This window comes from Artemia franciscana, unplaced genomic scaffold, assembly GCF_032884065.1.
Source record: "Artemia franciscana unplaced genomic scaffold, ASM3288406v1 Scaffold_772, whole genome shotgun sequence".
In the NCBI taxonomy this organism is placed as follows: Eukaryota; Metazoa; Arthropoda; class Branchiopoda; order Anostraca; family Artemiidae; genus Artemia; species Artemia franciscana.
Window position 1 is genome coordinate 719,270 of NW_027067775.1, and position 12,670 is coordinate 731,939.

At 33.7% G+C, this 12,670-nt stretch overlaps 1 long non-coding RNA gene across 1 annotated transcript; it reads right to left on the reverse strand.

The window, feature by feature from the left end:
• Window positions 1-222: 222 nt before the first annotated feature.
• On the reverse strand, window positions 223-12,166 carry LOC136043640 (uncharacterized). The gene is made up of 2 exons (XR_010621676.1): window positions 3,668-12,166; window positions 223-612 (listed from the first exon to the last, which is right to left on the reverse strand). It is a non-coding gene; the product is annotated as an uncharacterized LOC136043640 (long non-coding RNA).
• Between the last annotated feature and the right edge of the window lie 504 nt (window positions 12,167-12,670).

The following is a 12,670-nucleotide window of genomic DNA, read 5'->3' on the forward strand; positions in this document are numbered from 1 at the left end:
CTAGGTTTCTTCTCGGGAAATTTTAGTAACATGTACTTCGGGAGAGTCTAAGCCTTAGAGATATGTCGTGGCACTGCATCCTCGATTCTTTGCACTTTTAATTCTGATCTATATATATGTGCTGATAGACTTTGTATTCAATTTATAAAGAAGAATGGTGTCTTTGAAATGCTTGTTCCCTATATGGATTTTTCTTACTTGTTTTGTCCTACGAAAAAATAATTGAAGAAAAAACGGGTTTAATTTTTATAAAGCAGTGAACAAAATAAAATATAAACTACACTTTAGCTAACAAAAATAAAAATATACTCCGAATATTTCGGCCCCAAGTCCGGGAGCCTTTCTCAGCGGAAAAAATCATGAGAAAATTACACACCAACAATTTAAGACTTTTTTTTGAGACATTATAAAACATTATAATTAATATTATAATTATCAATATTTAAGACATTATAAAAATGCCACGACAACTAAAACACCACAAAAAATAAATAAGAAACAAAACTCACATTATAAAACATTCACTCCCGCACTGACTGTAACTTTAGAAAAACTAAAGTAATTGTATATATTGACACTTTCCTCTTCCACAATCGGTGCATAAAGGGGAATCTATTAAAAATGAAAATTATAAATACTTGCAACAATACGAAAAGAGGTCACCCAACCACCAAATTCAATCAAAATCTAATAACTTGCCTGGGTATATCATGCAAATTAGTTCAAGACACTAAGCTGTACGGCGGCCATATATTATTTTTTTTTTCCAATTTCCTGTGCACAGCTAAAAAAAAATACTATAGCTTAGGGTTTGAAATATGTCGCAAAATTAACTTGCGTAAAATTTTTTTCAGGATGTGGGGGTGTATGAGCAGTGGAAGCATTCCAATTGGCCAACCATACTGATCTTCCTTGAAGCGTTTCCCTCACTGAGTATCCCTGCCGAAGTTATCATCTCGAAACTTCCCTTAATGAAGCCACGCTACTATTCGGTATCGTCCTGTTTGCTGAGTTTGCCAACCTGTGTGGATCTAATAGTTGGGGTTGTCAAATTTATTACTGAGGGTGAGCAATATCATCATTCAAATAGAGTGAAATTCAGTGTTCATTAAGGTGAACCACGTAAAAAAAGAAGAAAATACGTACCAGGTTATAGACTCAATTATTTAAGTTGCTTAAGATAAAACCTATTGATCGGATAAGATTTTTAACCATTAAAAGCTGTTTACTTTTTTTTTACTTATATCAAACCCGGTATCTTGTAAATAATCAGTTCGTACATTCCTTTTAGAAAGAAACACGCTTGGGTCACTTCAATGGTGCTTTCTATAAATTCTCTAAAATATTTATGATTAGAGCTATGATTGTAAATTTATTGTAAAATGTTCAAGCACACATACCCAACTTAAAAGAAATACTAGACAATAGTCTAAACCGTCTGCATAATTAGCTTTTTTGATAGCCTTCTCAAATAGCCCTTTTTTCATTCAAAAGGTAATTCTGACCTTTGGCCCTCACAAATTCCATTCGCTTTGTTCGGGCTTTCGGCCTTCTTGAATGAATTGGAGTCCAATTTAATGTGAGTTCTATGTATTTTTTTTCTAGTTTGTTGAATACAAAAACTGTCTAGTCCATGTTGCTTATAGTTTTAGGTAGATGATTAATGGTTGCTTCATTGGAAAAGGACAGCATTTGCCGAAATAGTATTAAAACAGCAAAACTGCTGATAATTTCTGATTATGTACAGTTTTAGTTGATAAAATATAATAATAAAGCATTAAAGACAAGGTTAAATAATGACCTTAATTTCTAAATATAATTCAGTCCCCTGTAAATCACTCTAATAAGTCTAGCATGTTCAAGACCGTATATAGAATACATAGTTTATTTCCATAGTACGCATTATTGATTTCACATATCTTTTTGTTTACCAACCCCATATTTCTCATTTGGAGTTGAGTTGACTGTGGCCAAGCTCATAGAATAATGCCAGTGACACTTTTTCTATAGTTGGACCTCATCTCTGAAATGAATTCCCTCCTTCTTGAAATGACATTTTCGTTGCGTCTTAACGCTTGGGCCAAAAAAGGTTTATCTTTTTTTATTACAAATTAGTCTCTTTTTTTCATGATGGTTCATCTCGAAATGGTCTCTGTTCTATGTACCTGAATCAAGCAGCTGTTGGAACAACCGTAAACGCCTTCTTCAGGAGGTTTGTGTCTATAATATTTACTGTGTTTTACTATAAAGTTTCAAGGGAGGGGAGGTTCTCTTCCATGAAAATCCCCAAAGGACTATTCTTACTACAATAATGATAATTCTAAGAAGTGAACATCGATGAATGCAAAAATGTAAATTCATTAGTTTAGTGATGAACTTTATCTCAACCTTTGAGCACAATTTTAGGTATATACTCTCCTGAACATACATTGCAGCTTCTTAGTGTCAAACATTTGCAAATTGACTGTTTTGGTTCCTTGGTTAACCAAAATCAATAAAACTTTCAGATAAAGTTATTCTTTCTTGGAAAAATATGACTTTGTCATTTAGTGGCTTCAAGTTCGATTTTTTTGCTTTTACTTGAGGAATTGAACAGCTTTGTGATGTGCTTTATGTTTTTCCTCTTCTTACCAGTAAGTGAGACTGAATATTGTACATAAGATACCATAATTTAAGTGCCACGAGGATTTTTGATATGCTATTTCTATCATTGGTCATGCCTTTCTAGTTGAACCTTTGCTCAGTTTTTGATACTCGTTTCTCACCATCGGTTTGCTCCCTCTGTCTCTTTCTTTTTCCGCTATGAGTCTTTTTTTATATGTGTGTGTAAAACAACTGTGCTCGCTTTCTATTGAAAAATAATTGATATTGATAAAAAAATAATACTAGCTGAATTATCAATCCCTTTTGGAAAATTCAAGAGGAGCTTTATAACAGTGGTTGATCTCTTGTGGGTTGATGCAATATTTCGCAAACCCAGAATCTCTGAATGAGCAATTGATAAATTTTGGAATTCCTATAAAGCCTTTCACGCTTGATAGTAGGTTGAATCTTGTATCTCTATTCTGCATTTTATTTTCTTTATAGTATGCTTATGATAACTACAATGACTTTAAAAGGACGAAAATAATGGGAACATAATTTTGTGTTACCCACCTAACGTTCGACTTGTTTAAGTGTGAAAGGTTACACATAACATAACTTCACCACCTAGCCTGGCCTATTGTGTACGTAATGTGAAAGTCAATTTACGGAGAAAACTTCTTCCTTAACTTATGAAATGTAAAGTATACTCGAACTCAACTTAGAATAGACCTTACTTGAGTTTATGTTGCGTTTGGTAAAAGTCAATATAGCAGCAACAAAATTGAATTTCTTGATAAACAAGGGATTAATAGTGAAGACAATATTTTTTAAACTTTACCCTGAAAGCCTTTCATGCTTTACGCTAGCTTCAATCTCAATCTGTATTACACAATTAAAATTTTGGAAAAGTTAATTTGTGATTATTGAGACGATGATTGGGATGCTTTATAGATTTTTATGTTAACCTAGAGCCAAAGAACTTGTATATAATTGAAAGGTTGTACTTATTGCAACGCTTGGTAGAGAAAATTACGCTCTTAGTGTGAAAGCCGCTTAAAACACTAAATAGAAAAATTCTTACCGTTAACTGACTGGAGCAACAAGTCTGGAAAGCTAAGTTTTTTTATAAGTTTTTTTCTTTTGTTTTTAGGGAGCCTGGATTTCATTATCCCCAAGATACGACTGATCCAATTATAATGGTTGGACCGGATACAGGCATCCTATCATTCAGGTCTTTCTGGATGCATCAGGCAGAACTGATGAAAGGTAATTTTCATATAATCGAACAGCTATAAAAAGATGTGACCTTAGAGAAACTGTACAATATATCCTATTAAATTGATTCTGGCTCAACAGATAAGGGGTAGCCTATTAAATTTTAACATGCAACCCATTCATGTACTCTATATGCCATTTTGATCAAAGCCAGAATTTGGCTTAAAATTTAATATTTTACACTTAGATAAAAGTCTCTCGCCTTAGATTGGCGTAAAGCCCCCATTTCTGGACCGATTAATAAATAGCAGCCAAAAGTATATTTGATTTTTCTTCTTATTTTTGGAAATCGTTTTTCTTTATTTATTATTATATTGTGTTTTTTTTATACTTTTCGACCTTTCCCACTGTCTTTATGGATTGATTATGAAAAAATCTGGTATCCATTGGCGACTAGTATTTTTTTTTTTTTTTTCAATTTACTTGTCTCGAAGTTTTATCTGACTGTAAACTGTGTGTGTATTTTATCTGATGTAAAGCGGTAATTCGGTATCACGCGCTGTGAAAGTCGTTTTTAAAATAAAAGTCTCTCTCTTACTAATGCTTTTTTCTGCTTTTTAAAGAATAGTCTAATCAAACAGTTTTAGTTAATAACCATTCATTATTTCCCAGATATATCAAGATGTGAAGTCAGAGAAACTGTGCAATATCTCCTTACCAGATCCACACTTACCAGACAAGATATAGCCTATTATTATCATTGTTTATTTTTTTCATCCAATTCAAGCGATTTTGGCTATTCTGATTCTTAGAACTTCGCTAGAGCTCATGCCATGAGTACTTTTCGACTTTTTCAACTATCTTTGTAGATTACTTGTACTAAAAGCTATTATTCATTGTTGATTAATATTTTACTTTTGATCCGACTTGCTTTGCTGTGTGTCTTTTTGTACTAATACTTATACATCATAAGTGACAAATTCAAATGTAATTTTAGTTGGACAACGTCTGGGCACTGCAATTATGTTTGGAGGAAATCTAACAAACAGAGAGGCGATTATTAACTATCTCAAAATAGGAGGAATAGAGCTTCCAGTTGCCTACCTCTCAGAAGCTGACAAAGGAGTTGTCTCGGATAGAATTTTCTTCGACTATCCAACCACCGAATTTCTATTACGAGCAGGTACGTGCGGAAAATTCGTTATTCAAATGGCAACATAAGGAGGGAATAGGGTAAAGCCGAAACATTAAGTTTAGTATTACTCATAAAAAGTGACGACCTGAGAAAATTTGCCTGATCTTGGGAAAAGGGGTAGTATAACTAAAAGGGTGTCCCTTTTTAGGAGGGGGCAGATTTTTTCCTCTCTCAATACCCGCTTCTTTGTTTGCAATTTTATTGACCGGTTTACGAGTTAGAAAAGTATATTGTATGAGCTCTAGCAAAATCTAGCAGACCGACCAACAGAATTTGCGATCGCTATCTGTCACTTGGTTAATACCAAGTGCCATAAAAACCACTATTCAACATCTCTGTTGAGCAGGACTTTTTTCTTCAGAATTAGTGTTTACTATGTTGTTGATGCTTCGACAACGTTTATTGCATACCTTTGCAGCATAAACCTCCAACCCCCTCTCCCACCAAACAAAAACAGATCTATAGTCTGCAATCATTGCTAACTTGCGGTTGGTTTAATAGATACCATGTGTTTAGTCGTATTTACATAAAATATTATACGCATAGAGCAGCCAACAAATTACTGTTATTGTGGCAAAACTAGAATTAATTAGAATTAGGACGATATTTCGCCAAAGATATTGTCTCATTCTCAAATGGTTAGCATCTTTCTGCGAATTCATGCCTTTGTTTCTTGTAAAATCACCAATAACATGATCACCAAAATCCAAAGTGTTGAGGGTTCATGAAACTCCATAACAACTTTTATGTCTGGGTTACTTCACGTTATTATTTTTAGTCTTTCAAGTTTGTTTCTTCTATCTTTTCTGAAACCGCCATTTAACAAAAAAAATCATTAAAGAATCGGGTTTTTTCTTGAAATTTGGTTTTTATTCTCTGGAGTGGTAGTTGGAGCTATGAAGTGTTAGCCTTTCTTCTTGTAGGGGTATGGTATTTGCCCTCTCAACTTTTCCCCTTTTCTAAATTCTAAAATATTTCTTCATTATTTTTGTTTAAACATTTTTGGTTTTTTTCTCTAGCCTAATGCATAATTCTTGGTTTGCATAATTTTTCCTAAAGTAAAGTAGAGCCTAAATAAAACCCATTTGATTACCCTACTAAAAAATCCTTCTGGTATTATCTTTAGCACGTTTTTGTTCTAGTGTTGGTCTATTTGTGTTTTTAAATACATATTTTATTATTTAATTACAAAATACATGTTTAGTCCCGTATTTGGAAATTCCATTTAAACATGTTTACGGCTAGGTATTTTGAAGTTTTATGTAAATAATCTGGCCTTGGCACAGGTACGTTCATAGAAATTATTTTAACTTAAAAGATGGGTTAGAAAAAAAAAAATTAATGAAAAACGTTGGATAATAGATTCAATAGTAAACATAAATATGTTTTAGGAAGAAGTGCGTTCTCGAAGGCCTCTTCCCCCAGTTTTGCCTGTTTAGAACTTTATTTATATTTACTTTCTTTGATGTCTTGCTTTTATGGGGGGTGCCAAGTATATCAAATACCCTGATTGGGCGTGATTGTTTAGTAAAGTTGGAACCCATAACTTTCAAGCATATCCCTTTACCCTACAAGCATGCGTGATGATGCGAACAGCCAAATGATTTTGTTTACGTCAATTAAAAGAATTTTATCGAAAAAAAAAATCAAGGATCAGCTTGAAAAATAGCGAAAAAATAACTGTTGGTTTGTAGCATTCAGACATTGAAAAAAGGTAATAATCGGTTTGTTTTGTTTTTTAAGTCACGTGCATGTTTAATCGAAACAAGTAATCGTTACTAGTTTTGACTCATCCTTTGTTTATGTGTTGTTTTTCACTTAGTCAAACTGAATGTAGATGGAAACTTGGATTTAATAATATATTTGTTTTCCAGGGCATGAAACAAATGAGGATAGATGTCAATGCCCGTCTTATTTATCAAACACTGTATCATGGTCGCGGTCATATTTATGTGTCAGGAGATTTTACCCTTGCCAATGATGTCAAATCGGCTGTAGTTTCAATATTTCAGAAATATGGAAATATCACCGCGAATGTAGCTTTATCTGCTGTAGAAAGCCTTATCGTAAGTTTGAGTATGAAATAAAATCTTAATATTATTTTTCATAAAGCAAGTCTCTTTATTAAAGTTTTGACGCAATATGGCTGATGTTTTGGTGAGATGGTACCATATACTTATCTCTGAGTCGTGAGACGGTGCTCTAGGTCCCAAGATCTAGGATAAGGTCCTAGATCTAAAGACTAGAATGTTCAGGATTCAAGACAAACTATTTATCAAGATGGCATCCAGAATTTTTCAACTTTCAATGTATCTTTATGTCTAGGAATACTAAATTTAACTGTGTAAATTTAATTGTATCTTTATAAAATCTTAAAATGTTAATATTTATAAAAGATGGATTTTTGGTCTTTTACCTCAGTACTGCTTGGCAGTTAAAATCATATTTTTAAGATTAATTTTACATCGAGGATAGACTGGGTATGAAAGTCTGGCGCTCTTTGACGTTCTCATATGGTTTAGGGTCTCCCCTCTGTCATAAGTTCCTAATTGTATCTTTGAAAGGGAAATCCTGCCTGCCTGGCCACATAGTGGTGTTGAGGTGAACTTTTAATGAGCTTACATAATTATAATGGCGATTAGAAACATGGTTTCGGGGTGGGCTCGAGAGTTTACACCCCTTGATAAAATAATAGTCTAGTAGATTACTCAAAATTGGACTGTATTTGAATAATCGAGTATTTTTCTGGAATTAAGGTTGTTTCGGTAGATTTTGTTTAGGCTGAATAACCTCTTCCTAGCTTCGTTATTTATTTGAGTTGTCCCTCCATTGCAGTGTAAAGTCCGTGGGCATGAATATATAACGACTTGGAGTCAATTTGATTAGGATAGTTTGTGCGAAATGTTGGCTCTTGTTGATAGGAACGCAGTCCCAAGTGCTAAAAAAGCACTATCCAATGATATAAAGCCACTGGATTCGTCACGGGAAATATCCAAAAATATTACTATTAAAATTTACATAACAATAATAATATAGTAACTTTTAATTTTTCAGTAGCCATTTTGTGCTAATTGCATTCTTAAATGTGCTGTTATACCTTCTCCCTATTGGAACAGATACTCAAACAAACAAATATCGTGAAGTTATTTTTACCCCGTCATTTGGTTCATCAAGATTAATATAATAATGTCTTATTCTTTTATTTTCTAAGTCGCTTTGGTCAAATCACTTTGGCCTCTGAACATTTCAAAAGATAAAAATATTTAAAAGTGAATCTGTAAAATTTAAAGGATCATCACATCCAGTTCAAGCTCATGTATTCATTGATTGACTTATTTACTGGGCAAAGTAAACTTTGCAGTTTTCCAAGGGCCAAGATTGGCTCTTGTTTAATTAGATCCTCCTGTTTGAATGTGTGTATAGATGTTATTCCAAAAGCAAAGAACTCGGCTCCTAGAAATCTTTATTGATACATGTTTTTGTTCAAGTATTAAATTTGTTGGTATAGACTAAGTCATATTTCTAAATGAATTTAAAATAAAATTCTTTCAAAGAATATAACTAACTAATATGCAAATTCCTCCTCCGGCTTCCTAGATGGCACCGAAACAAAAAAATAATTGCTCGATTTGGTATAGTAGATGTGCCTTCTCGGATTCAGTCTTCCAGTGACGATTTATGTAAAAAGACTGTCAACTTTATTCACGTTTATGACCCTCTGCAGCCTTTTTTCCATATTGATACTGGTTGATTAGTCCATGTTGTCTTTTGTTAGTTTGAATTTTGTTTTTCTTCGCTGTTTATCGTATTTGTTTTTGCTTATTTATTTATAATACTCCGTACTTTGTGTTTTTTATACTTTACGGGTAATAAAGTTCATTCATTCATTCATTCATTCATATCCTATAGGAACAATCCTACTAGAAACTTATTAGGTGATATTAGCATAAAAGTAACGTATTTTTGATATATTGTAAAATTCATTTAAAATAAATTTGTTGTTTTGGCAAGGTTGCTATTTTATTGTCCTGTGTTGGCGTAGTGGGTTTGACCTTAGCTTGGTAATACAGGATCCAGAGATCGAATCATGCTGCAGAAATGCACTGCAGGGCCGACGCAGGGACCTTAGTAGTCAAGAAGCGTCGTTAATCTGATACAATACGATAATTATTATAACCCATATCATATGCGGAAATGACAGTGCGAAACATAACAAAATAAGAAGAGGATACACTGCAATACATTTTTACATGAAAACTTAAATTGTTCTGTTTTTAATTAGCTGTGTATTGTTTTAGAAAAACGGCCGTTACCATGAAGATATTTTTGGTATTACTGTTGGTGCATCAAAAACTCACTTGGTTCCTGGAAAGCTCGTTTAATGAAGAATAATGCAGTCTGATTCAACTGCTAGTTAAATGTGTTCAAACATTTGTTTGATTTAAATTAGTTTGACTGTTAAAAGTGCTCCTATTCACAAACAATTGAAATTTATTGGTTTTAACTGCATTATAAATCTTTGATCTTATTAAACATAAAGACTTATATGTGTTCCGAGTTTGTATGTAGTTTTTACGTGTGGGTGATTCAATAGATTAAATCTGATTTCACTTTGCCATAAATGCCATAGATGGGATTTAGCTGAGTGCCTTCTTTTCTGTAAGAGCAACTGTTGTCTGGTCTTGGCCTGTTTTAGATTTCTGTTGATGCACCATTCTGGTGACTTAAATTTCCTGTTTCCATTCGAAATTTAGTTTCGCTATTAGAACTTTTTCTTTTTGTAAGAAGAGTAAAAGCATACAAGATGTCCCGTTCTGTAGCTCTTGCATGAAACGTTGATTTTGTTTAGGACCAACGCTGCAGCCTTTTTTTTTCTTTTCTTTTTTGTCTGATCTGTGGTCTGTAGCAGTACATTTCAATCTTTTACTTTCAGTGGACTTTCAGAAAGCATTTGAGCTCAAGACTCATTTTCTTGCGGCCACGAACATGAAAGTTAAGGGTATCAGCAAACGTACTCTAGCTCATGTTCTGTTGTTGTTGTTTTTTTTGTGTTTTTTTTTTAAAGCAAACGCAGTGAGTACCAGCGAACGCAGTAGTGAACCTCAGAATGACAAGCATAACCCGCCGATTCCTATAAGGAGCCGAAAATGTTGGCTCTATCTTCATATGCCTGATCAAGTTTGTGCTAGCAAATTTTCATGAACAATTCACTTTTGTAGATAAACTCTGTTTTATTTCTAAATATTTAGTAGTCAACCAATTGATAGAAAAGTAGTTCGGTGATGAGCTCCTTGACTCCTTTTCTTACGATTACACAGAATATACATTGACTCAAGAGCTCCCAATCGAATATCATCACGTTTTGACCATTGAAAGAAGCCCTCGAGAATCCCCCCTTGGCACCATTTCTAGCTGTTTTGTCATAGAAAAAACCTCTGGAGTTTTGCATTTGTCTGTTTGTACGTTTACCGTATATAAAAGAAATCCTGCATCTAGTCATAATAATAGCGAAAACGGTACAAAAAAAAATAAACAACAAAACATAAAAAGCAAAATAACTGAAGAAATACTGGGCAGGAGGGGCGTGGGAGGTCTTCCCAACAGGGGGACACGAACGTAATCAGACACGTAAAGAAAAATATAATATATTTTAGTATTCTATCATTCTTATCAATTAACAATATTCAGTATTTCCGTCTTTATAGAAAATCTGGATGAGCCAATTCAAGGTATGGTATTTAGCTTATATTTTTGAGAAATTAAAGGTATTTGGTACCTAATTGAAAACCTTGACCTTTCAGAACTTGGAAAACGAATTTGACACGTTTTAAAACACCGACAAGTCGAATGAAGGGGCAAAATCAGCAGAGATTATTGCGATCAAAAGTTATTAAGATGTACCGTTGAGCAGTAGTCAAACAGTTCGTGGTAACGAACTGTGGCAAGGAGCGATCCAGCTCAATAGTAGCAAAACTCTAAAAAACGGATTTAATACCAATAGTTACTTCAAAAGAATCGCATTTCAATTCTGATTTTAAATATATATGTTTCATTAGGTTTGGTCTTACCCATCAAAAGTTACGAGCCTGAGAAAATTTGTCTTATTTTAGAAAATAGGGGAATTATCCCCTAAAAGTCATAGAATCTTAACGAAAATCACAAAGTTTCAAGCTCGTATCTACAAAAATGTGTAATTTTTAATTTTTTGACAGAAAGATCACAGATACATGTTTTTTTTGTGTGTGGGGGGGGGGCTCAGGGGTGATTTGTCCACCCAGTGTTTCCGAAATGTCTCGAGAGGGCTCATTCTAACGGAAATTAGAAGTTCTAGTGCCCTTTTTAAATGACTAAAAATAGAGGGCACATAGGACGACTTACTCTCACAGTCCCTTTGGGAGGGGCTGCAAGTTATAAGCTTTGACCAGTGTTTACATATAGTAATGATTATTGGGAAGTGTACAGACGTTTTCAGGGAGAGATTTTTTGGGTGGGGGGGAGTGGGTTATGTGTGAAGATCTTTCCATGGGGGAAGAGAATTTCTATGAAGGGAACGCAGAATTTTCTAGCATTAATGAAAAACAATGAAAAGGTTTCTTAAACTGAAAGTAAGGAGTGGTGTTAAAACTCAAAACGAAGAGAAATTATTACTCATATGAGGGGTTCACCTCCTCCTAATACCTCGCTCTTTACGCTAAAGTATTTTAGTAGTTTTAACTATGTATTCTACGGCCTTTATGATTTTGGGGTTCCTAAGGAACATTAAGCTTTAATTTAAAGAGCGAGATATTGACGAGAGGGTGAACCCCCTCAGATACGAAATAACAACATACGAATATAAAAGTTCGTTATGTAAGTTAATTCTTAAGTTACATGTATTTCTTACTAATAAATACGTTCGTAAGAAATTAAATGTTCTAGTTGCCTTTTTAAGTAGCGAAAAAATTAGAGGGTAACTAGACCTCCTCCCCTGCTTCCTTTTTCATCAAAATCGTCCGTTCAAAACTAGGAGAAAGTCGCTTAGCCAAAAAAAAATGCAAATTTTGTTATAATTTTTCTTGTGCGAAAAGCCAAATTCAAAGCATGCATTAACTCAAAAACTTTAAAATTGAAAACGAACAGAAATTACTCCGTATATGAAAGAGGTTGTTCCCTCCTCAGCGCCCCACTCTTTACGCTAAAGTTTTTACTGTTTTAAAAAGTAGATTTGCAAGAAAGAGTCAAACTTTAGTGTGAAGAGTGGGGCTTTGAGGAGGGAACAGTCCCTTTCATACACGGAGTAATTTCTGCTTGTGTTAAGATTTAATGTCGCCTCTTACTTTTATTTAATTCATATAAGAAGCCATTAAAGAATGGTAAATTACTTTTAATATAGAACATGGAAAAAAATATTATTCACATAATGCATCGACTGGATATTTTGAGAAAATTTTACGCTTAAATGATCAATACGATCTTGAAATGACAAAAGGTTAGCAAGAAAAATAGGGAAATACTGCAGTTCACTCTGTTGTCTGATGTGTTCGGGAGCTTTTCCTCCCGAAACTACCCTAAAAAAAGTTTGAATATTTAACCTTCTCTCAGGAAAGGAAACCAATTTGAAGCATGTAAGAATTAATGCTATTCCACAAAATGATGTGTATAACTGTGGCCTATATGTAATAAAATATGCTAGGG